Below are 27132 nucleotides of genomic sequence, written 5' to 3'. Positions count from 1 at the left end.
CCATTGGCAAGCAGTTTTAGCATAATCAGTTCATTAAGGGAATATTGTAAATGAATATGTAGGATAGCCCATTTATAGCTGTACAAAGATTATAGAAAATTCGAATGCTACATGTCTATGGCAGTAGATTTGTACTGTGCTCTGGTACCATACACTGCATAATGTTTTTGCAACTGAACGTGCCTTGTAATGTATCAGTAATTGTATTATATATTGGTAATTATATTTTGGAAATTTTACATCAGTATTGGCATTTGTAAGGGTCTTTTAACGTTTTAGCTATTATATTAGTAATTATTTAGTAATATTTTACATTAGTCCGAGGTTGTGTTATGAGGTACAATGACTGTTTTAGCAATTGTGTAACTGCATAATGTACTGAATTTTTTACAATTGTATAATGTACTGAATTTTGTAAAATAGAATATGTATTTGTGTTTCAGCTTACGCCCAAAAAAAGTGGTAACTGAACAAAACATTAGTATGTAATCAGGATCGTATCTATTTAAGTTATAGGCTGATGAAATATTGTGCATAGTAATTGTATAATGTAATAGCGATTATAATATGTACTAGATATTGTAAGATGCAATTATCTAGTAATGTATGAGAATTTAATCAATAAGTGGATAATAAATATCATAACTGTATTTGTAATTAATGCACATCTGTCATTTATCCGTAAATGTACCAGTTGTAATATACTTGAAATTGTATTAAATATTGGTAACTACGTAATGTACAGGTTCTACATATATGTATAATGATCTGTATTATAAATGTTTTAACTTGTTTATGCAAATTGTCTTGCTAACGCCCAAGTATTTAAGTTGTGGCTTTTTGCCAAGAGTTGGAGAGAGAAGGAGATTTAGGAAGCAAGCCACTTGCCACTGCAGTTTTACGAGTTTTCACTCGGTTGCTGTTTACCCTTAAGGCCAGAGGTTTAGCCCTCTTGATATTTGAAAACGTATTGTAGTTTTAGCAGCTCGGCGTACTACATACATACCCTTTTAAATAAAGGCCAGTCTTAATGCTAGGCGTTTGTATACTAATTCAAAGTTAGCTTTTAGTTAGAGTTTTAGTTAGTAGTTTTATATTTTTACGTTTAGACCACAAGTGGTTGGTCTCTGTATCCCGAAATTTGGGAGTACCTGTAAAGTAATAGAAAATGAAGGGTTTCGTATACCCTTCCTGCCTGTGTCGTCTATTCCACACAATCTGGAACAGAACTTTAGTAAGTTAACTGTTCTTATTCAGGACACAGTATGTTCCCGAAACAATTGAGAAGACATATATCTCCTGACAGTGGCGCCCGAACTAAAAGGGTTGTGGATGATGATTCTCCACACCCAGGATTTGGCGACTAGGTCCCCTAAAACCCTAGTCGCCTTTTTAAAAGGGGAGTATATAAGGTATTTCTCCCACTTTCCTAGCGTCCTTCGTGGTGTAGTGGTTCTGCACGCTGGTCCGGTATTCCAGAGGTCCGTGGTTTGATTCTCGGGGAATGCGTTTGCTATTTTTCATCTTGTCTGCTTAAAGTCTACTTAAAGTCTCTACAACATTATCTTTACGCTCTTCCATGTGTACCACATAGAGTTTACTTTCCTTATATATATAGAGAGAGAAAAAGCCATATATGCAATAAAATTTCCACTTTTTCATAGATTTAGAAAGACTAACTTAAGCAAAGGATTAAAAACAAAGCTGGGCTAAGAATTTATAAACATTAACTAACTGTATTAATTTAGAAGTCAAGCAACAAAAATCAGCGTTATATTTGCAAATTTTCACAGGACTAGTTTCGATGATTTAACCGAACCATCATCGCTTTGGCAGCTGAGGCCGATTTTTGTTGTTTAACTTCTAAGTTAATGCTTGTTTGGCGTGTTATTTTATCTTAATTAACCGACTGATTAGGTTTTCATGCGTTAAAAGCTCACATTTCTAACAGTTATATCTCTGTCTTTTCTTACAGGTTTGATTAACTGACTACAGCAAAGCACGTGAAGATTATCAATGTAACAGAATGGATGCTTCCTATGGGAAATGTTATGGAAATTTGTTGCGTATTAGTTTTATTTTGTAGAATTAGTGTGCATTATTTAACTGTGCATAAGGTATTCTTAGTATTTATATTATTTTACTGTGAACAACGAATTTGTATTGTTCGTATTTAAGAATTAATGTATAATATTTAGTATTGCTTAAACTCAATTACGGCAAAGCTCCTTTATGTTTAGCTGAAGATGTGATTCAGAAAAAGTGCGAGGCTTGTTACTTCCGTTTCCCACGAAGCGGTCAGCTGCATTTTCCTCTTTTCGCGGGGGGTTGAAAACACGTGTTTTGCTCATTCAGAAGCGAATACTTCTAAGGGGCGGCGATTATTTGACAGAGTTATAGGTTGGAAACATTCCTCTTCGCGTTGGAAAGAAAGGGTCTGTCATTTTGTAGAGAGTTCTGAATTTCTAGGAATTCTAGAGGCTATTTATTAACTTGGTTCTAGCTGGCTAGGGGAAGTTCAAGTTTTGCTTAAGATTGGCTAAATTTTATTTTTATTAATGTTTGAGCCAATGCTGAATTAGAGGCGTTTCTTTGTGAGTTTCAACCGAGTTTTCTTAAGCCGTCGCCCGGGAGATTTTAGCAGATTTTTCAGAGCTTCAGCGGGTTTGCTTCTTTGACGGCGGCCCCCTTGGGGCTGGCCGCGGTCAGTGATGTCCTGCTGCACGATCAGTGGGTGAGAGCGGAGTTTTGTGCGAGTTCTGACCAAGGAGGTTAGAATCGACCAACTCTTCTGAGTGGGAGCGGGAAAAACGGAAACGTGGCAACCTTTCGGGGTTCGACCGTATGTTGCAGTTTTAAGGGATATTATCGCGTCCCCTTGGTTCTGGCTACGGAGACCTGTCCGAGCCCATGCGGACTCTCATCGTAATAGATGGCGGCGAAGTGTTTTCCTGTCCGACGGTATAATGGTCTTATTTCATCACGGTGGTTTTTAGTAGAAAGAGACAGATTTTCTGTTGAAATGGAATATGGAATAAGGGCATGTCTTCTTTACCCGTTATAATGCCAAATTTCTCGCGCCGAAGATACAGATTTTGTGATGATAATATTGAATAAAGGGAGTGGCTTCTTTACAAGTAAAATTCCGAAGGTTTCGCGCTGTGGTGTCTTGAACAAACTCCAGTATCGGTTTTCCTGACAACTATGAAGTGGAACTATAAGAAAAATTCTCGTTGTGCTTTGAACAGACATCTTCATGGGTTTTCCTGACAACGATGAAGTGGAACTATGAGAAAATTCACGTTCTGCTTTGAACAGACTTCAGTAACCGTTTTCCTGACAAAGATGAAGTGGAATTATGAGAATATTCCCGTTGTGCCTGGAACAGATTTCAGTATCGGGTTTTCTGACAACGATAAAGTTTTGGGCCGATTTTGTTTCGACGAATTGTGACTGGATCCGGACAGCTCCCCGAGTCCCTCAGACTGGTGTACGAGGATTCTTGGAGCAAACATCTTTATTTTCATTCTGCTTTCCTTTTATAAGTAATAGTTAGGATTTGGGAAGAGTGAACTTCTAACGCCTTAGCTGACCTTTTGTATAGATTAAAATTTGTATTTTACTGTTACTCAATCAATTAAAAGCTGAGAAAGTGTTATGAGCAATTAATAGTTGAGAAAGTGTCATGAGTAATTAACATTTGAGAAGGTGGTTAGTTATGTTTTTTTAATGTTTAATTGTCATGAGCTAAATTCTTGAGTGCTTGTTTAAAAGATTAATATGAGGTGTTTCACTATGATTTTGAAGACGTAAATAGTATTAACCATGAGATTAAAATAATGAGTAAATTTTAAGATTATGTTTTGTAGGGGTAGTCTGGCCAGCTATCTTAAATTATAATGTGAGGGAATATTCAATAAATGTGTTTATTATTTTTATTGTTGTATGATTTTGTGAGTTTTAATTTTGGTCTACTGTAGGTCACCCATGTGTTCCTTACGGAAACATGGTTTTACTCCCAATTCGAACCTGGGTAGTAGAAAATCAGTTTTAAGAGTGTGACTATACGATCGGCTTATTTATTTTGATTTTGATGAGTAGACTTCTTGGTGCGAGATTTATTTCTCCCTTGTGTTTTAAAAGTTTTGTGTTGCATTTTAAATGTTGTGTTTTAGGGCTACCTCTAGATTTGTAATGAAATGTATGTGTTTTCAGGTTAGAGATCTGAATTAGTTTTATTTTAGTGAGAGATAGCGTGTTAAGGATTTTGTTGCGGAAATGCCTTTTCGCATTTTGGTTTTGATAAACAATAGTCGTTTTTACCAAAACACCAGGGATACATCTTTCACATTTCTTTGATTTAATGAGTTAAAAATAGTTTATCTTTTTGTGAGAATACTTAGTTTTAGTTGAGGTTTTTATGTCGCGGCACAAAAGAGAAGTTAGATTAAAAGTTAAATGTAGAAAGTAATTTAATTTTAACATTTTTTTTTATCTACATAACAGAAACTTCGCATTTACATAACGCATATCATGTTCTCCCTTCTAATTATTTATGTGAAGCTACTTTTAAATTCGTTGAGGCTTTCGAATTATTTTTAGATTCGTTCAAACTTTGATAGTATAATAAAAATATTAACATATAATAATTTATTCCTAAGTTAAGGCGAGAAACTCTATGTTTTAGTGATCATTATCGATATCAAAAGTATAATTTAAATATTCTGCTTATGAGTAATTCCGGTATTTGCTTAAGTAAATACCGAAACAATACTGGTAAGTAATACAAAAAAGAAAACAATTCTTTTTTATATTACTTACATATTTACAATGGCTGTAAGTTAAAATAAAAAAGGAGAAATCATAGCTCATAATAACATAAAATATGAATAATAAATGTTAACAATACCAAAAGATGGAAATTTTCCCAATGGTAGGCCCTCTGCCGACTTCCTCACTGAAGTGGCGTTCAGTTTATTATGGAAGCAAATAATAGGTGGGTCATCTTTGCTTCCTATGAAGGAAAGGATAGTTACACCCATGCCTTTACCGGGATTCGAACCCGGACCTTTTGTTACAGCAGCTGGCTACCCTTACCACTGTACCGTTCGAACATACAAAGTAAATAGTTTATAAAACAGATTTCAGTATAGGGGAATACTTTCGTGATGCGATCAATCAGGGATAACAATTCTTTCTGCTTTTCAAATCCTTGGGACAAGTCATGTTAAAGTATCCATTTAGAATGAAGTTTAATGCAAAGAAACACAGCAAGAAAAGACCTCTAGTTACGTTAAGAGTCTTCTGCTTTATGTATTGTGATAAAGCTGAACTTCTCAGGCCAAACCTTGCCTCTGTTCATTTCCAAGTACTTCACAATACTGGAAAATTCATTATAAAACAATGCGTTTTCTGTTCTGCGGCTTTAGTTTCAAAACAGTCTCTCATTATTGCAGAACTTCATTCAATAGAAGCACAACTGGAAAGGAGGCGGCTGCTTGAAAATCTGTCAGCAGTATAATCATTTCGAATTTAGAGTGAAGCTTAAGTAATTAGTGCATTAAAACAACAAGAGTTTTCGCTTCAACTTCGAAGACTGGTTTAAAATTGCATGGGGCTTAAAAGACAAAACATTTTATGTATTCTGTAGATATGCAGGTAGTGAAGCTAATCCAAAGATTCCTTGAGTTAGAATATACAAATTCTATAGATCTATATATTCTAACTTAAACAAGGAATCTTTACATTAGCTTCGCTACTGAACACTACATAATTTATTTTTCTGTTAATGAGAGAAAGGATTAAACATATGCAATTAAAATAAAAATTGCATATGTTTAATCCATTGCATATGTTGCATATGTTTTTGCATATGTTTTTTCTAGTGAGAAACATGAAAAGAGTGCTTATGTATTACGTAAAAGATAATACTTGTTACTTTAATAAGTGGATAGAATGCTTATAAGAAACTTTCATTGTTAGATATATGTGGATTCTCTTTAGTTTTTCTACTACCATTGTGACAGAAAACGGTAAAAACAAAATAACAGAATTACAATTATTTTTAAATAAAACGCAATTTAAAATAGTGCAGAATATTAAATGTGGATGCTTTGCATCAAAATAGGATACGCAACTACAATATGTTACTTATTTTACATATTAGCGAATATTATTCTCTAGCAGTCACTTATCTTGACTAAAAAAGTATTCTTGCATTTTTTACCAAAATTATAACTCAAACTATCTTTTGAAAGACAGTTTTTAATCTTTAAATGGAAATCAAGCGAATGGAGCTAAGCTAATCAAGCTAAAACTATCTGAAAAAGGTTTTAAAATGACAAACTTTCCAATTCACTTAAGCATTTTATTAAACTTAGACACTTCTAAAACAAGATAGATTAAAAACTAAACACCTTAATAAATTCTTTTCTAAACCCTGTGTAAAACTCAGTTTTTTGAGAAGCTGGAAACGAGAAAAATGTATTATGATTTTATTCTAATAACGGTATTCTAATAACGGGTCTTCCAATTACCAGCTGGCCGTACTAACACGTACAGAACAAAAGCACATACTAAGGTGCTTTTTAGACTTTAGAAACAGTGGAACATAATGAAGGAAATAACTTTTAAACAGCATTCCAACCGGAATAGTGGTTATCGATACCGACTGCCGTACCGAAAAATCCGGGTTCGAATCACGGAAGAAGGCATGAATGTTTGTAAATGTATAGTGTCTGTGCGGCATTCGGATACTCTAAATATGAGGCGAGTCGAAAATCCTCTCGAGAGATCGGTGGTAAGAGACGAGGGTAGGGAGACTCTCGGATCCAAACCCCCCCCCGGGTTACTCTCCCTTAAAAAGGGGGACTGAGCAAAGCCTTACTGTCACTTTGTAGAGACATTAGGTATTTTTTTTTTTTTTGAAACAGGAAAGACGAAAAATGAGCAACGCCTTCGCCGGTAATTGAACCGCGGACATATGGATACGTGCCCAGAGTGCAGACCACTACACCGCGAAGGTACGCTAAGAAGGCGAGAGAACTAACTTATAACCTGTATGGTATCAAGACTCTTGCCAACGACAGGCATAGTCTTGCTCGCCTTGTGACGCTGAATTTCTTGAGCTTGTTCTGACAACAACAGCAACTTTTATTAAATAGCTTGGAAACCGTTTAGCGAGAATGCAAAAATATTATTTTTTCTAATGATGCTCTGTTTTTAAAATTTACATGTACTCTCATATATTCAGTGCATATAACATATATATATATATATATATATATAATGAAGAGATAGTATTAAATCAAAATTTGCATCTAACTAGCTAGAAGAATACAGATCAAAACTAAAATAAAAGTAAAACCAATAAAATAACACAAAAATATTAATGTAAGAAATAGTTAAAAATTCTTTGCTCTTTTTCAATAAGCAGAGAATCTTTTTCAAAGAAGCCACGTTTCCGTATTATGTCTGGAGGATAATAAATTCATGAAACGTAAGTGCCGAATATAAAACAAATTAAGTTAATTTAATATACAGTTATTAGTTATTATTTATTTTATTACACCAGTAAAGAATGCAATAAAATAAAATATAAAAATTTTAAAAAGATTTGCTCCGACGTTACCTTAAACAAAACATAATGTACTGAAATTGAATAGTGATACAATTAGAATATTCTAAATTTGAAACCAGAGAAACAGTTGCGAAAATTAATGTAATTAATATTCACTGAATAAACAAATAACAATAACTATCAATGTTATTATAACTTAAAAAATACTATAACTTCAAAATAAGCAAAACTACTTAAATTTACAACTTAAAAATTAGAAAACTGCTAAATAACTGCTGCAAAATAATAATTAAATTTTAAAATAAAATTTTATCTAATTGTGTTCTTGGACTGCTAACATATTTTATAACACGTCACTTTAAATTTACTGATTATGCTGATCAATGTGCAAATAAACAAATAACACTAATAAATATGGTTATTTATAACTTAAATAATTTACAATAAATTTACAACTTAACAATTAGCAAACTGCTAAATAACTGCTGCAAAATAATAACTAAATTTTTAAATAAAAATTTATCTAATTGTGTTCTTGGACTGCTAACCTATTTTAGAATACGTCACTTTAAATTTACTGATTATGCTGATCAATGTGCACTGTATACAGGAAATGCAAAGAAAAAGGTTCCATATTCTCTTTTTCTGGCTTCACGGCTCGTCCACTGTCCTACACATAGAAGTTAGAAGATGCGGAATATGTCTCACCTGTGCGTCCCGCGGAATGGAAGTGGGGGTATGAAACGCCACGACATGACATCAAGATTTTTCACAGCTGCTGCCGCAGTTTAGTTTTGTTTACATTTTTTATTTACGTGTTAATTATTTATCATTGAAGGTTTGTAGCTCTCTCCTCCTAATTTTCACGCTTAACCTGAATTCATAAGGATTGCTAATAGCTGTTTCGAATGTAGTAAAATCCATGTACATGAAAATGTGCCAGAGGTAGCTATTATAAGAATGTATAGTGGGTAAAATCTATAAGGCCAATGAGAGCTTCTGTGACATTTTAAGGCAATTATGCTTAAAAACATTTTTGTGAGTTTATGCTATCAAAAGGCATACAAGGTTGTTTTTACGATTTTGATTGTCACATTAGCGTGTTTCTCTTCTAGTCTATTTTTGTGAGTTTTCTTAGAAAACGGTTTACAGAAATAATAAAATAGGCAATTCGAGGCATTTACTGATTAAATGTAAAATTAGGTGGTGCATAACTGGAGTGATTTCTGCATCCTTGCGACTACAATGACTCATTTTTTTTTCCAATGAAGAGTTTCTACTTAATTACAATCCAAGTACCAGAATTTCGTAATTTTATCTAAACGCTACAAGGCGTCCATGATACGTCCTGAGGTCAGGTTGTTGACACATACTTGGCTTCACTCTGGTGACGTCATGCTCATTTCATGCATTCTAACCACTAAAACATGCATTTGGCTAAAAACGAAATCCCTATATCTTTCAGTAAATCCTGGTCAAGAACTGGTTTTTCTTTCGGTTTGTCAAGTCTGAGATAATTTTGTTAAGTACCAGTACTTAAGAAATAGTCTCAAATTTTAGACATCATTGCAAAATTAGATAAAAAGCTTATAAGGTATTTTCTCCCTTCTTCCAGTATTCCTTCATGATGTAACAGTAGCACATTCGAAGGGTATATTCGAAAGGTCCAGGTTCGAGTTCCGGTGGGCGCATTGTACATTTTTCACTTCTACAATATCAAAACTCCTAACCTGGCGCCCGAAATAAAAGGTAGTGGACGATAACTCGTCACCATCAGCATTTGACAATAGATTCCCCTAATCCCAATCAATCTTAATTTTGCTTATTTTGAAGTTATTATAGTATTTTACAAGGGAGGAATTTTCTCCCACCTTTTGAGTTAGCCTTTGTGGTGTAATGGTAACACTATTGAGCGCAATTCAAGAGGTCCAGGTCTGAGACCCGGCGAGAGCATTACATATTTTTATACTGTATCAAATTAACCTAAAGACTCTACAAATAAAAACAAAAAAAAAAAAACAAAAAAAAAAAAAACAAAAAAAAAAAAAAAAATATTTTTCTAAACGTTCATATTACAGAAGTTTAACATGTTTAGTTTATAAAACTTCGTCATGCATTTCGTGAACCTCATCATGAGAGGCTTTAATAGAATGAAAAATCTTCAACTGGTGGGTGATGTAAGTTGTGAAGCAGATACTCTCACTAAATTTCTGGGATTCTTAAAAATTCTACTATATTGCTGCATAGAAGCTTTCTATATTGACTTATATTCTCTCTATATTGGTTATCAAGTACCAAGTATATTTTTTATTTTGATTATCAAGTACTGAATACTTAATGTATTTTAGGATGTCTGCTCCAAAGCCTAAATTGCAGTCATTTCTAAGAACCTTTGCGTGTTACCATCCATGTTGCACATTTGGGGAAAAATTGTGCGAGTATTTACTACGAACTACACTTTGTATTTTTTATTTCTTCCAAAAGTGTCTTTATTATGCAAAAGCATTTGATTCTTAAAATTTGCAAAATTAGGAATATATTCATATGATGTTTTCTATATCATCTTCAGTTTTATGAATTGAGCTTTAGGGATTCCATGGACGGGAGACTATATAAACTTTATTTTTAATACAGTTGCATTTTATTTCAATTTTAGTTTTCATTCCTTTTCATGTATATGTTTCAAAATTTGTGCAGTTAAACTATGCTTTCAATATGAAAAATGCAAAAAAAAAATATTGTTATCATAATTTAAAAAAATTCATCGATTTAATGATGGGTACAGGTCAATGCTTATTAATGACTGTTAAGCACCATGTATTCACCCCATTCATCATCATCTGAACTGGCCTGAGTGCTGTCCTTTTCATTGTATACTATGGAATTTTAACTACTTCATTTAGAATCTGAAACTTTTCAGACTTTTTGAATTTTTTATCTGTTGAAGTTAATAGTTAGCCTGAAATAAGTTCTGATAAAGTTTATAGTTAGTCTGGAGTAAGTTTCATATCTGTTTTATTTTATTTCCAAGCTAAGCAAAAGTTACGAAGAACTAAAATCTTATACTAGAGGTTACAGCAACTAAGAACAAAAAGACTAAAGTTCGTTGCCTAAAGATCTTTTCTGCCTCCCAGTATCTCGACTATTCTCTGAGACCAGGAAGAGCCACATTGGAGCAGGTGGCCTCGGTCCTTTTCTTTCACAAAATGGGCGAATAGGATAGATTCAAATGCCTATATGGTGCAGGTGAGCGGCAAGGCAGTCATGTCCTGTAGACTACATTGAGTCTTTGACTGTCCGGAACAAGAGAGAGGAACTTAATCTTCTCCAACTTTTCAAGACTGTACGAGACTGCAGATCTCTTAAGATATTAGATATAACTAATAACATTATAATATTAAAAAAAACAGTTTAATCCTCTAATAATAAGTGCTAGTTTTTGATGATGTTGTAGTAAGCTGTCACCTCTTTTTGCAAGGAATTCCGCTTGCTCATTGCCCCAAAGGCCACAATGGTCAGGCACCCACCGGAGAACAATCTGTTTCCCCGGTAAAATGAGAGTTCTTAGGAATTCTTGACATTGCAAAATTTCAGGAAAAAAGTGGGTGCTCAACAGAGCTAATTGACTGAATACGACTACGCGAGAATAAAAAAATGACTTGAAACTATACGTGCAATCCAAAACAACTGTTTGTAATGATATGTATTAAGATTTTTCTATAAATATTAAATAACGCTGCTTTGCTCTAGTAAATTAGAACTGGTAACAATTAAAGCGAAATTGACTCACATTTTATAGCAATTAAACTTATCCTGTACAATTTTCAGAAATATTTAACAAATACAATTGCTTGATAATGTATATAAAGGATAATTTCTAATTTTTATTATGAATGAGGAAACAAGCCCGGCTTCAAATGCAAGACACGCCGGCTATTTAATACCCAGTTATCAGAGTTCTCCAGATGATGTCTGCATGTTGTGTTGAATCTCATAAATCTGAAAGAGAAACATTTAGCGTCCCTTTTTGAAGAGATAAGGAGACCTCACGTATTCTCATCTCTTTCTATACTTCAAGTTCTTAACCTTAGTTTGCTTTTTCCGCTGCATGAAATGAGAGTCAGACGTTATAGAACTTGATTTAGACTATTCGTATTCTTTGCTTTTCCTCTAGATTTCCTTTTATGTTTTATATATTGTCTTTCGCGCAATGGAGCGTTTTTCTGCTTTCTACTTACTTGCTCTTTTTTTGAGGGGGAGGGGGGGATAATTTAGTTCATTTTTATTCAAGAGAATTCTGATATTTGCAACTGCTTGAAATTTTGTCCTTTTGATTTCCAGTTTGTTTGGCAAAACAAATGATTGGTAAATAGGTACAATTTCAGTTTTGTAATTTCAAATAATATTGTATTGTGAATCCTTTAGATTTCTATGTAAGTTTTTTATTTAAATGAAACAAATTAATGACCTCACTATAAATTTGTTTCGTTTAACTTTAAAATTTAATTTAACATAAAGCTAAAGTTCAGACATTTATTTTACGATTTGGCATTTATAATATTTGCTGGCGAAATTGCATACTCCACCTTGAAATTGTGCTTGCGAACATAAAGTCTCGATTCTACAAACTGAATGAATTATATGATGAAGGATGTAGTCATCCGATCTATAACAGCACTTAAAATTATATTATTTATAATAAAAAAATTAGTTCTGAACTTTCTCACTTTCTGTTTTTATATCGGAAACTTCAGCCGATGAATATAGATAGATAAGTAGAAAAATAGTTAGATAGCGACTGAAACAAATACATGCAATTATTGGTTTTTGTACATTATAATCTGCAAGTAATGTTGCAGTTACATTTACTAAATTAGTCTGTAAATTCACTAAAAACTCTCAAACCGTAGCAAAACAAGTAAGCGAAGCGGGTTATCGTTTCGTCTGTGAAATAACAGCTGACTTTTGAGTAGATTTATATAACCTTTTTATCAAAAACAGTAAACTGAACAAAGGCACCAGTTATGCTTACAAATAAAAATCCCCCTGCTTGAGGGATATTAATAACGGAAAACTGAAGTGAAGTTTGAATTTATTTCGGATTTTGATTTGAAAAATTAAAAGCATTTTGTGCAATTAAGTTTCAGAAGCAAATTTTTCCTGAACGAAATTAATAAAAGTGATACCGTTAAAAATCTGTTTAAGAAGGTTACATAGTATTAAATGCATTGCATAAAACATCTTCTTGTTTTAGTTTGAGTCAAATTTAGGATTAGGATTTAAGCAACTAATATTACCAAAATAAATTCTGGTTCTTAAAGCAATTAACATATTCATAAACAATTAATTTTCTTCATCAGTATTTGTCTAAATAATCCATGCAAAACATTTCAGAAAATTTTCAGTAAATGCTAAACATACTTCAGTACTGGGCTAGTATTCTCCAGTATCTCTTTTATAGGAAATTACAAATCCCTGAACACCTACAAGGGATTAGCTGATATCACGTTACTAACTCAGGTTTAGAAACTGTTTGTAGATGATGTTATCCTTCATTAATTTTGGGGTAGAAACTGTTTATCCACGGTATTTAACCACTGAACCAGTTCTTATACTATACCAGCTTTATGTATTCATCTCAAATCAATTCTAACGGCTATTTAAGGTTTGAGCTAATTTATGTATAAATTTGCAACGTTCTATTCGATTTTAGTAAACTCTTAACTTTTTGGAACTAACTTTCCGTACTACTGCACTATATCTTCTGTATCATTTTACTTCTTTGCACAAAGTATTGTAATCACAAAAATATTCGGGTATCATATTTCAACAGAAATATCCATTTTGACTGTTTTCGAATCCATTCGGATGACTTTTTTGCGAAATGTCTGCACGTATAAACAGAATAAAGAAATGTTTCTTCCAAAGCGAATTTTAATATGGATATACCTGTAAAAGGCATTCAAAGGGGATTTTTTCGTGATGTCTGTACGTACATATATATATATATCGCATAACTAAAAAAAGATTAGTCGTAGAACAGAGGAATTTTATATATATAGAACTGCTAAAACATCTAGTTGTGCACATTGCACATCTTTTTTTTATTGCAATCGGCATTACCAAACATATACTACATATATATATATATATATACATATGCATCCACCCTCTTACCCAGCTTAAAAGTCCTTACCCGGTATTTATTTTCGCAGTCATTGGTCGTAGTCATATACTTCCAAATACAGAAGTGTTACAAATGATTAAAATATGCATGTTTGGGCAATGTCAAAATTTTAAAAAATTACTTTGGATAAATAACGAAATCAAGCATTTCTCAAGCGATCTTCTGTTCCTATGCTATGATCGCAATCAAGCGATCTCCTGGTTCCTATGCTTATATTTTTGGACGTTTTATACCCGTTAAGAAGAAATAAAATTATAAGAAGTTTGACGCCCATACTACAAAAATTGACAATGGTATTTAATTTAAAAATTTTCCATTTTTGATGCCATTTTAACGTATCTTGAGAGATCAGTTAATTAAAACAAAATAATTCGAGGAAGTGTAAATGAAGTGTAGTCATAATATCTCTAATTTAATAGGCCATACAAGGAAGTTATGGGGTGACCACATAAGATCTTTTTAAAACAGTGAAATGCTTAAGACCCAAATCTAGATGTATTGTCATCAAAACTCATATGCTGAAAACATTTCATTTTTTTCGAAATATCTCAAAATTCAATAGTAAAGCCAACATTTACCCTGGCATTATGATTCCGGAAAATATGAAACATTCCTAAATTTGATGAATACCGATGAGGTCTGAGCAATAACTATTTCATCATGTTAATCTATGGTAGTACGTACACAAAGTTTGGGGATATAGAAGCTGTGCACATTGTTCCATACAAAAATACGAATTACAATACAAGACATACATATAACACCATTTTTCTAAGGAGACTATTAATGTGGAATTTATGATGATGAATAGGTTCGCCAGAGGCCGAGGGATTACACCTGCGAAACTTAAGTTTGTCCGGAATCTGTCCGTGGAACGGACCATCTACAGAAATCATGTTTTTGTCATGTGTAACAAAATTAGAATTTCAGTTTCTTGGTTTCGCTTTTCTTGGTTTATAATTAAATAAGCATAAAACTTTCTTCATACAGTAATATCTCTACCTACGTCTCCCACTCATATACTGAAAATCTAAACAAATGGATTAAATATTTCGGCAATCACTTTGCTATGCTAAAAAAAGGGATTAGGATATTTTATCAAAATTGCTAACAGTATTCAAAGCTGAAACACTTCAGAAAAATCTATGTTTAGCTCTAGTGTTCAACACGACTAATGCTAAAAATTGAATTCTGAATATTTTCGAGTTATATTTGTCAAATAATATCGAAAATTCTGAATTTTAGAAGAGGCAACTACGGTAAACGCTTGTATATAATATTTATATTATAAAATAAGAGTACATGCGATATCCAGTTTTAGTGCATGCTGTTAAAACTATATTACTGTAAAATTTTGGGAGTAAATCATTAACCAATTCATAAACTTTCCCTTTGAGGGTTTTCATTGACAATAAAATAAATTAACATCTCAATGCATGTTTTTAGTTCCCTGGAACATTAAATTTTTAAATAACCTTCTTTTAGACATGTATGATTTTTGCTTCATAAATTATTGATTTATAACTCTTAATATTTTAATTAATATATAAAACCGGTTTGCGATGTTGAATTAATATATGATTCAAATGATGTGCGTAAAGCACATCTTTTTTACTTTAAAGCTAAAATATCCAGCCATCCAAGCATGAAATCTATAGCAGTATGCTATCCACATTAAATAAAGAAATTGTTCTTGCTGTTTTAGGTTTCATTCAATATTCTAGATTGTTGGGAGAAAGATCTCTTTCTCACAAATGTTTAGAGAAAACCCATGCATCCAATTACTCTTTCTTGTACGACAGTTCTAGTTTTCAAATAAATTCTCTAAAGAGAGCAGATTTTCCATTTGAAATTCGGTAAATATATATATATATATATATAGCTATTTACTTCTTTCTCTTCCTTGAAGTTCGGGAACGCATTTGCATTTTGTCACCGAAAGTTTTCTGCCAATCTAAAAAAATTACCATTTTAAATCTCTAAATACCTTTGCTCTTTTTTAGTTGAACTTAACATACACTCTCGATGCAATTGATATTACTCGTCTACGAAGCATTTCTAAAGAACAAAATCTTAAAAGATTTTTTATAATTCCCTAAAACTTTTCAGTTGCTGATTGAGAATAGATTTCGTGTGCAGAAAAAATTTGTATAATGCATTTAGGTTGCTCTTCAATTGATCCCCGTTAAAGGAGTTAGAGTGTACTCATTCCAGTTACGGGGTCTCAAAACAGTACCGCATTGTTATTTTTCGTCACTACCTCTCCGTTCTGGGAGAGGATAATTTGCGCTCCTGCTGCTTTCATTGGATGTGGTAGCCGTTTCTCAAGCTCCCTCTCCGGAATCGAACTCTGATTCCCCGTCATCCGTTAGGTCCCAATCACATTATGTTTCGGCTACGTGGGAATTCACGTCGAAAGGGACAATTCTCAGTACCCGCACAATTCCAGGAAACGCACGTAGCTATAGGTTACCATTCTCACTTGAACAAAGACTTGAACGTCAAACAGTAATCGATTATCGCTCAGATTGGGATCACGTGATCCTTCAGAAGCAGAACTTTCGTCTGAATGGTTGTCTCTATCCGGGACCCAAGGCATTTTCGGTGAGGTTTGAAAAAATCCCGTGTAGCCGCAACATTTTTCCGTAGCTAGGCGGGACTTCGCTTCGAGCGGGGCGTTTTTTTCTTGGAATCCTCCCACATAAACCAGTGCTACCAGAACCTCGTTAATCAGAAGAGTCGCCGGTAAGCGCGTAACCTACCATTGACAGTTCATAAGCAGGCACTTGAAAGATACGTCGCTAGGACGAGCCCGTGCGACATGGTACCGACACGAGGTCCGATTGGTATGATGTATGCAAATGGTAAATACATTATACCGAAAATTTAATTTTTTAAAATTTAATATTACAATACATGCAATTGAAGGCACAAATATTTGATGATAGTTCTGACACATGTACTTTTGTTGCACTATCTTCACACATGTACTTTTGTTGCACTATCATCGCGGGATTTTTTCAAACCTCACAGAAAATGCCTTGGTTCCCGGGTAGAGACAATCAATCAGACGAAAGTTCTGCTTTTGAAGGATCACCATTTAAACCAGTGCTACCAGAATACCAGAAGTGTTGGTCAGCATACGAAACTAGTAAACTGGAGATTCCAATCCATCTGTTTGGTTTTTTAAAACTTTAATATTCCAGAAAAGATAATTATTTTACAAAATTAACTCATATTTCTATTGTAATATCTACATTTCTTAGGATAAAATGAAAATATATGTAGTCTTTTTATGAAACAATCTCTGACATCTTACATTCAATTCACTTTTAGGAAATCAATAATATGACGGGTCTGAGGGTTTGGTAATCAGCCATATACTGTTAGGCATTAAAGCTATAATATTCGCACTGGAAAGTACATATTCGATCAGTCCAAAATTTTGAAGATAGAATTACAACTAAATAATTAGCAGCGCAACGCAGAAGCAAAAGATGTGCTCTAGTAAGTGGTCTCTGAACGCAGTATATGAAAATGTAACTGAAAGCCACTGCTGAATGCTGGAATTACGTTTTCTTGCTATTCTTGTGAATATAGCTAAAATAATGTCTCATTAAAAATGCAGCAACCATATCAGCAGGTCCAAACTTCAATCGCACGACAATTTTAGCACAACATATAATCCTTCCGATACATCAGATCTCGTGTTGTAAGAAACTGAGAAATTGGTAAGGTGCGGTAAAATTAAGTCAATGACGTAAAAAATATTAATGTTCCTGGTCATACCACCAAAAAAATGGGCAAAATGAAAGCTTTACTGTATATAATTTCTGAAATGTTATTACAAATCTTACAACCACATCAGAAATTTTAGCTCATAAATTTAGAGTATGTTGCAATCAAAGACATTCTTGTTTTGCATTATCTACGCTATCGAGAAATTTAAACAAGATATCCATTTCCCCGTATATTTTGACGGTATACTATATGTGACTCTGCGTGGCGTTTAGAATATTGTAGAGTTCTGTCTCTCAAAATAAATCTTTATCTATAGCACTGTGATAGTTCTACCTACGTTTAGTATTCCCCGCCCTGATCAGTGTAGTGGCTAATGATGTTGAGAGTCGAGCCAATGGCCTTAATTTGAATAATGGAAAAGGCATGCTTGTGAAAGTATAGTATCTGTGTGATCTGGAGTCATTTAAAATACCCTCGAGAAATTTGTTAGCGGAAGAGAGGTGCGAGACCCTCGAACAGTCTCCTGGGGCGTTTTCTATCAAACGTGAAGAGGAGCTGAAAAGTGAATGAATAGGAACTATACTGTACAACCAATGATTAAATTCTGGTGCCCATCCTATTTGTACCTTTGTCTGGCAATACTACGAAAAATGCTTTATGCATTGAGTGGTCAATGCATAAAGCATCTTCGTAGTATGCAATGAGTGGGTCGTGCTTTATTCATTGTCATACCGATATAGCATCTTGTTTTATAATATGGTTGCCACAGAATTTAAATTCACGATGCTAATACGTATTCCCTTTACCATGAAAAATCTTCATTATTTCTAATATGTTGGAGCGTACAGTTTTCTTTTTATCTCCGAAGCTAGCGTGGAGAAACTTAAGGAATAGTTCAAATGGAGATAGCTGCATATGAATGCCACTGATGGATAGCCATCATGTCCATTTCTTTCTTGGTCCACGCATTCGCATTATCTCTTTCCCGCTAAACACATCTGATCGCGCAAATACTGCATACCACAGATTACCTGTGACTGTAGAGCATGAAATTTAGTACCGTGCCGGAAACCTCATGCACTTACATAGCCTTAAAACATATTCACTTTTCAGTCCTCTCTGCAATGGAGTGGCCAAACGTGTCACGTCACTGAAAACTGGGATTTCGTCCCAGATTCGTTTACCGAAAGTAGCGTTTTCTGGATAACCTAATAACGAGAATAGAACCCCTTTTTCCAAAACATCTTTATGAAAGTATCCTTTTTAAAACAGATAGACGTAGTATGATTTACAGCCTGTTTAAACAATCAATTATTTATTGCTGATCAGTAATAATTATTGCCCCTCATGATGATTAGTGGACGTATTGATTTTGTCATGTTAAGCGAGCTGAACAGAGCTAGTGTACTTTCGAGGTTCGAATCTCGCGAAAGAGCTGCCTGCATGGTCATTTTCGTGCTTTTCCCCATGTGTAACTTGCATACGAGGCAGTTTATCTTAGAAAGTTCTCCACAAAAGTATCCCTCCTCTTAGGCAGATAGCACTTAAACGCTTGGCCATACTCAAATAAACCAAACCGAACTTAATAAATATACATTTTCTAACTATCATTTTTGTAACACTGATTCCACAAGGATTCAGCAATATACTAGGAATTGCAAATTACGTTAATATTAAACTCAATGCTAAAATTTTGATCCCTGATTGTAACTTTGATATCCGATGAAAGTGACTACCTTTTCCATTTCCTTCAATATTGATATCATCTCCAAAACCTTCTTAATCTAAGGCAGAGCAATTTATAAAATTACTTTTAGCACTTCGCACATGGATATTTTGTAAATATAAAATTCCAAAATTTTATCAAGCACCCTCAGGTTAAACCAAATTTAATGGCTTCTTGTACAGTATCCGTGAAGTTATTCGAGAGCGAACTTGCAGATTTGAATCTACTTTTAGTGAAAATTATTAATCTAACTTCGATATTATTCGACTAATTTTAAAGACCGGACTTTTTTAATCTGCGGTATTATGCGCAATGTTAAATGTTGTATGTTCAGATGCCTTCTATATCCAGTATTCACATTGTTTTCACACGGTCATTTACCTTTGTGAGTAGCAAATACATGTCTGGGATCAAACTTTAGGAAGGTAAAGCTTAGAAACACCTATCATATACATATACATGTATATATATAAAGCGGGTATAAAATAATGTATGGGAACCCCTCACACTTTAACGAAAATGTTAGAGATATGCTGTTTTTAAATATTTTGTGATTTTCCTGTTTATCAGTTGTTGTTGATTATCAGTTAGTTAACAAACAAAAGTTAATAGTTAAAAGACAAAAAAAAATCTTTTCTGTTAGCCATGTTACTAAGAAAACCGAATATTCATATGATGAACTGACAAAAGACTGAAAAAATACAAAACTTTATACCAATATTTACACTACATTGAGAATTCTAAACACATGCTGCTATGTAAGCTTTTAAATCTTTTGCGATTTTGGGGCTGCACTGTAAGAGGCGTAAGTGGGAACGAAACAATGCTTAATAATAAAGGTATGAAATCTGATGGGGACACCACATCTCTTCCTTATATGGCCTATTAAATTATACACATCTTTTGCTGAATTTTTTTAAAATTTTCTTTTACATTTCTTTTTTTTCTTTTTCCTGTTTCCTAGAAGAATATTTTTTCTACTTACAGATATATTTTACGTTCAATCAATTCAATTCCTACATCGCGGCAAGGCAAAAATACATAAATTCAAAACATCTTCATACAGAAAAACATAAAACACTACAGTTAAACACAGTTAAAAAAATTCATTAAAAAAAATCTGAAAGCTTTCAGATTATATCTGCATTAAAAAGTTACGTAAGATAGAAAAATCTGGAACCTGTGAGAAGAGATGAATTTAGAGGCAGATCACCAAAGATATAACAAAATATGATAGTTGTTTCAAAAAAATAATTGGTGACCTCAAAATTAACATTCTAAATTTGGTGATCTGCCCCTAAATTCATCTCTTCTCACAGGTTCCAGATTTTTCTATCTTGCGTAACGTTTTATTGCAGATACCTCTTGTCCAATCAATTTAACTGTAAACCAAAGCTTTGAACTGAAACTTTTCTGCTTCCTAACCCTCTTCTTCTGAAGTGCTATGACACTCTCTCTTTTTCGTATAAGCTCTGCTGCTGGCAAAACGCTTTTCATCCATGCTGCTGCTGCTTACTTGCTGAAGATAACGTCGTACTTCAAAATGCAACTTACTGTATTCAAATATAATTAGGAAACATTTTGTCAGACAAAGGATGATTTGATATGCGTAAAAAAAAAAAAAAAAAAAAAAAAAAAAAAAAGATTGTGATTTTTCAAAATACATTGTGCTAAATTGCGTCATCTTGCTTTACACTCTGCCACCTTAAATCCAGTACGGTCTTCTTGGTCATCTACGCAGTATCCTAAGTTGTCAAAGTTCCAGTGCTTTCATCTACACATTTTATCATTACGTATATATATATATACACTTTTGGTGAGTGCAATTGCAACCGAAAAGGGAATGCACGACTACATGTTATAGCAGTCCCACAAACAAAATTTCAACGTTCTGCAATATTGTATGTTTCGAGGGGGTTTTGATCCTACAATATTATCTGGTGAATCCGTTACAAAATTAACTAAACTAGCAAACCATAAAGTAAACATACAAGTGCTAGCTAATTCAACATATTTGTGGTCTTAATTATTAGCAAAGCCATTGCGCTGTGTTTTATTCCATTCCGGGACCACGCTCAGGTAAAGATCGGACGAAAGATAATGCAAAATATACAAAAAGAAAACATAATATAAATTTCAAATTAATAAGAAAAGTTTATTAAGTCTCCTCAGATTATAATTAATTTCACATTTCTTTTTCTTATAAATGATCTGTTAAAAAATTTTATATTTATTTAATTTAATCTAGATTTTGGTACCACTTAGTTACTATTCAACACAAGTTATTAAGGTAATTGAAGGAGGAATAATGCACATATCTCTCTTTTGTTTTTTAAGCATGAATTTAACATCTGGGCGAATGACTATTTCATAAAAGTTTACACGATTAAGGGGTGTTGGATTCCCAAAATCTTTAAAAAATGGTGATTTCCGATTTTTGCATTTTCAAATTCTCTACACTTTTAGCTTTCTAAAAATACCACTCTTTAATCTGTATGAAAATTAGAATTGTAAAAAAGTCTAGTTTTAATTTGTCATCGAATGCTTTGATGAATGAGGATTTTTACATAAAAACGCGTTTTTCTCCAAACTTAATACGAAATTTTATTCTTTTTCATTCCGATTTTTGAGAATTACATATATATATATGCGTGTGTGTGTGTGTATTATATTAATAATTGCTTGTGAACTTGAAAATGGACATAATTTCCTCTATACTCTTTACTTAATATATTTTCCAAATTTAAATTAATATATAAAAGGCATTATTTCATGTTATTATTTCATGAGATGTTTATCTGAAGTTTTTAGATATCCTACGTCATAACAACAAACTTAAAAAGTCAAACTTTTTTCTCGGATTCAAGGAGGAAGACTCCCCTTGAATCGGGCAAAATTAGCTCCGCCGCCGCCCACGTCGGGCAACGATGCGGAGCGTCGGACACCCCGGGTCGTATCGATCACCCCCGGCGGCCAGGGTCGCGATGCGATTGTTACTCGGGTTTATTTTGAAAGTGTGGGAACTGATAAAATATTGATTTTCTTTCCCTTTTCAAAATGAGATTCCTACTCAATTGAAAATATCACATTCAGGAGAGAATCTAGTTTGGACTTTCGCCTAACATTTTAAGTAGACTTCAAAGAGAAAAAACACCTCTTCACCTCTCAGTTCAGACTTGAATTACTTTTTGGACATCAAAAGTGCGATCGAAGATAACTTCAGTAAATTCGAAATTTTCTTTATGAAAGGAAGAGAGGCTTTTCTCCTCTACTAACTACCGAGAGAATACTAGGAGCGGAAAACTATAGTCTTCTTCAAGCAGAGGTCTTCAATTGCAAATATGATGAAGAAAATGCTTCATAATAAAGTTTTATGCTTGTAACGAGATATATAATAATAGAAAGTTTATGATCATAAACTAAGTAGTTGTGAAAAAGTTAAATGCGTAAAAAAGAAATAAAACAGATATTGATACAATAAGATTAATTAATAAAATGCAGAAATACCTTAATTAATAAAATAATAAAATGCAGAAATACCTTAATTAATAAAATAATAAAATCCAGAAATACATAAAAGAGGATAAGATTTCAGATTTGAATTCGGAAATAATAAATACAAACAATAATACTTGGGAAGAAAGATTATACTGTTCCAGAGCGAAGAAATTTAAACTCACATTTGGGGAATGAAATACAGAGAGCACATAAAAATTTGAATTTGAAAGTAATTAATAATACAGCAAGGATTGGAATACGAATTGAATAGGAGAAATTTAAACCTTTGGTTTAGAAACAAAATTAAGTAAGAAGTAAATCTGAATTTAGAAATATTCATAAAAATCATCGGGAAAATGTAAATAAATTCTTTTAATTATTTTTTCTGTCTTTTTACTTGCCTGTACGAAGTAAAAAGGAAGTATTGTAACTGCGAAAATTCTCAGGCATCATTCTCAGGCATTCAACGAAAATATCCATTTTGGCCGCTATCGAATGCAATTTAACGATGTTTTTGCGTGACATCTGTACGTGAGGACAGAATAAAAGACTCTTTCCCCTAAAAAAATTTATAAAACTGATTTAAAATGAATTCTGATGATTATATTTCGTGGCGTCTGTACGTACGCACGTATGTCGCATAACTCAAAAACGAGAAACCTCAGAACATTGAAATTTTGTATATAGGGCTGCTATAACACGTAGATTTGCACTTCGTATTTTGGTTGCAATCGGCCGCACCAAACGTATATAAATACATGTATATATGTAAGAAAATTAAAGAATATGTAAAAGATTAAATTAACAGAGTAAATTAATTTCCCTTCTCTATTCAAAAAATAGCAACATCTATTTTCACTGCGTCATTTCGAGAAAAATCTATGTCATATGACTCTTACGTAATTCTGGTGATGTAAATGGAACTAAAACTCAAGCAGCCAATAATAATTTTACAGCAATATTAACTATCGAATCAAAATGCTTTGAGAACCAAAACTAACTCATTTTGACTTAAGATTTCATCCTGAACTTTACGCACTTTCTTTCTACGCTTTGCTTTAGCTGCACTGCAGTCTGTCTGCTGCTTATTTCTTGCTACAAAATTATCAAAAATGTAAACTTTTTGGAATAGGCACAATTAATGTGCCAACTGGATTATAGCCGCGACATGTTGCTGAAAATGAAATTGAAGATTTAATCTGCCTTCGCCTCCTGTTTCGTAGTCATTATGAATCAACACTTCTACGCCATCCAAATTCCTGCTCCTGATTTTATTACATATACTCTATATCCACTCTGTTAACCGGCTCAGTGATCTCAGTTTCTTTACTCTCATATGTTTGTAAGTTGTGCCTTTTTTGCTTTACAAATGATTGAATTATGTTGTTCTTATCTTCCGGTTAACGTTTTTATGCCTTTAGTAAATCTGCATGCACTATTTGTGGAGCTACCAACAATTTGAAAGTTGTTTAAGTGCAGCTAAGCCTAATGAATTTTACGATGGTTGACATGTTTGTTTACATTTCAAACTTGGCAAAATAGCAGATTTGTTGCCAATCTAGAGAAACTAAGCTTCGCAAAAACAAAGATAAACGCCTTCTTTTATTATTGCGAACTAAATCATGTTTAATCCATTCTGCAATTTATTCGAGGAATGTGTTTAAGATTTACTTCGTAATTTTTAATACAGATATTTTGAGTTTTTATGTGCCTTGTCGAGAAGTGAGAACTTAATTAATTGAATGAGAAATACTGAATCGTCTGTAAAAAAAACTGTTTCTTTTTTGTTTTTTGTTTTGTTTGCTTAATTTCTTTTATACATGGTTTTAGATTTTTACACGAAGTTTTACACGAAGGTCACGAGTAAAAACATGGAATTACTGCCGGTTAGCCTATCAAATTAAAATTAAATACAAGTATATTGAACCAGTTACATTATGCGCCGTGTCAGGCCACCTAAGCTGAAGCAAAACAATACAGAGGGTGAAGGAAACAGTTTATTTCCCTAAATTGCAAACTTTGTCATGCAATATGTCAACTTTTATGACACTGGTCAGTTATTTACCACTATTAACCCTTTCGCCGTCCTCTCCAGTCTGCGAAAATTTCTCCCCAGCGGCCCTTTTGTTTTTCGCAGCGTGTAATGTTGTTTTCTCTGTACATACATAACTTTCGTAGTAGATGAATGTAAATAAATATTAATTATAAGAAAATAAAGCATAATGCGAAAGTAATAATATCTCTGCTTATTTCTAACAGCAAGATTAACTTGATAAGTTCTGATCCAGGCGGTCCACTCCTCCCGTTTTGTTGTTGTAATCTTTTACAATTATGGTTTTTTTTACAGTTCTTTTCCGTGTTTCAATATCAATCATAGAAATATTATGGACTGTACTTATCAAACGTATATCCTTCTTGTCTTTCCAATTCACAACGTCATTTTTTCTCTTTTTCTGCTGAGTAGACGTTGAAGATCTCTCATTGTCTTGTATCTTATGTAAAATGATGCGAATATTCATAAAACCCGGGGGGGGGAGTATTCAATTAGAAATAGAATGCCTGATTAGTACTGCCCTCTACGAGGTATTAGAACAAACAAAAATAAAAACTCAAACAAGTAAACATTTAGAAAACGTTTTAAACGTTTAAACGTTTTAAAATGTAGAAGACCGCTTGAAGCGCGTTACGACCGTTCTGCAGAAGTTTCCTTTGAACGCGCTAGACGCGTTACGGACGACGAAGAGGTTAATTATAGCCTGGCCAAATATTTAAATAACATAAAATTCAGTTTCAAATTTAAAATTGCTAGAAGTGATTTATTAGGAACATATCCTAGTTGTGAAAAAAAAATAAAAAACGATTTTTGCTAGTAAGAGTCGAATACAATGGATAGAGTTCTTGCAGCAAGCTTCAGCAAAGACAATTGCAAATTCGTAGTTCATGAGTCAGATATTTGAGGAAATGAGCACATGCCTTGGCATAACGCATGTTAAGATGATACACATTCTAATACTTCAGAACGAATATACATATACATAAATAAATTTGTCCGCAATTGCACAAAAAGCTACTATTCGAGATGGAATAATTGCGTCAGTGAACTCGCCTTTGCTTTAAGTTCGGCAAAGCACGATAAGATGGTAAAACCATCCGAAGAACTAATAGAGGGATCGGAAATGTCGCTTTCTTACATTAAATTCAAATGAATACATTTTTAACAAGTTTTTATTTTTAATCAATAATATAATCACCCTCGTTATAAATAACCTTTTGCCATCTAATGTGCAGATTTTCAATCCCGGACCGATAAAAATCAATTAGTTTTTGAGTAACATATCTCGAGAGGACATTTTGGACATCATCAAATTTAAATTTTTCGAAGCAAGAAAATGTTATAGGGATCCGAATAAATGGAAATCCAATGCTGAGATATCGGCCGAGTTTGGTGGGTGAGTATGGCAATACCTCCCACCCCAATTCATTAATTTTTTCCAGTGTTCGTCTTGCAGAGTGCGGTCTTGCATTGTCGTGTTTCAGAATGACGCCTTTTCTGTTGACAATTGATATCTTTCGATTAAAGGTTGGTTCGCTCCCTCCAAGTGTTCACAATAAAGGTCTGCATTAACATTTTGTCCATGTTTCAGCAATTCAAAATGAACAGTTCCGCGAATACTCCATCAAACACGTAGAAGCACCTTTTCGGGATGTAAACCCTTTGTAACCCCTATTAAAACTGACTTTTGAGTTTTGGATTATCCTATAGGACTTATTTTTTTGTCTCCACTAATCAAACGATCAAAAACCTGTTCTGTATGGTGCCGTTGAAGCAATACGTTGCATGTGATGGATAGGTTGGCTTTGTTCTTTTCGGACAGATTATGGGCTACTCAAACATCTGCTTTGCTTATTTTTCCATACTGCTTTAAATGTTCTTGCATGGTCGACCAAGGTTGGTTAAGAGTGTTTGACATGGATTTGCTTCCACTTCTGCCCTTAGCATGTTGTTATCAACATACGCAGAAACGGCATTACTTTCCGGTCCCCCTATTATTTTGTGGCAGGAGTTATGACACCGCCCTATAAACTGCTTTTGTGGTAAGGAAGGCCGAGGGATTTACAGTGAAAGACGCTTAGAAATTATTTGATGTTGGAACTAGTAATTCGGATGAAGTTCCGTTTGATAATTTCTGGTCAAACCTTGAATGCCCGTTTCAGTTCGAACGTTTAAGAGTGAAATCTCAAAAAGAAATATGCTTCCGAAATCACAGCAGATGTGGATGCCCATTTATGAATGAGCAGATATTCCGTTAATTAGAAATATTTAAAAAAAAAAAACCCTCTAAAAAAATCACCTAGGCTCATCGGAGATGAATCAACGCAGGGAATGGCTAGATCAAATAG

At 33.5% G+C, this 27132-nt stretch overlaps 1 protein-coding gene across 2 annotated transcripts in view; it reads right to left on the bottom strand.

Annotated features, from left to right (window-relative positions):
* LOC118189843 (1-phosphatidylinositol 4,5-bisphosphate phosphodiesterase classes I and II-like) overlaps positions 1–27132 on the bottom strand; it is a 783373-nt gene that overhangs the window by 481245 nt on the left and 274996 nt on the right. The gene's annotated exons all lie outside the window — the stretch shown is intronic.

Source organism: Stegodyphus dumicola, chromosome 1, assembly GCF_044657685.1.
Source record: "Stegodyphus dumicola isolate Sdum_Otavi_A_Nest chromosome 1, ASM4465768v1".
NCBI lineage: Eukaryota > Metazoa > Arthropoda > Arachnida > Araneae > Eresidae > Stegodyphus > Stegodyphus dumicola.
Note: the sequence above shows the minus strand (reverse complement) of the source record. Positions and strands in the feature narration are given on the sequence as shown.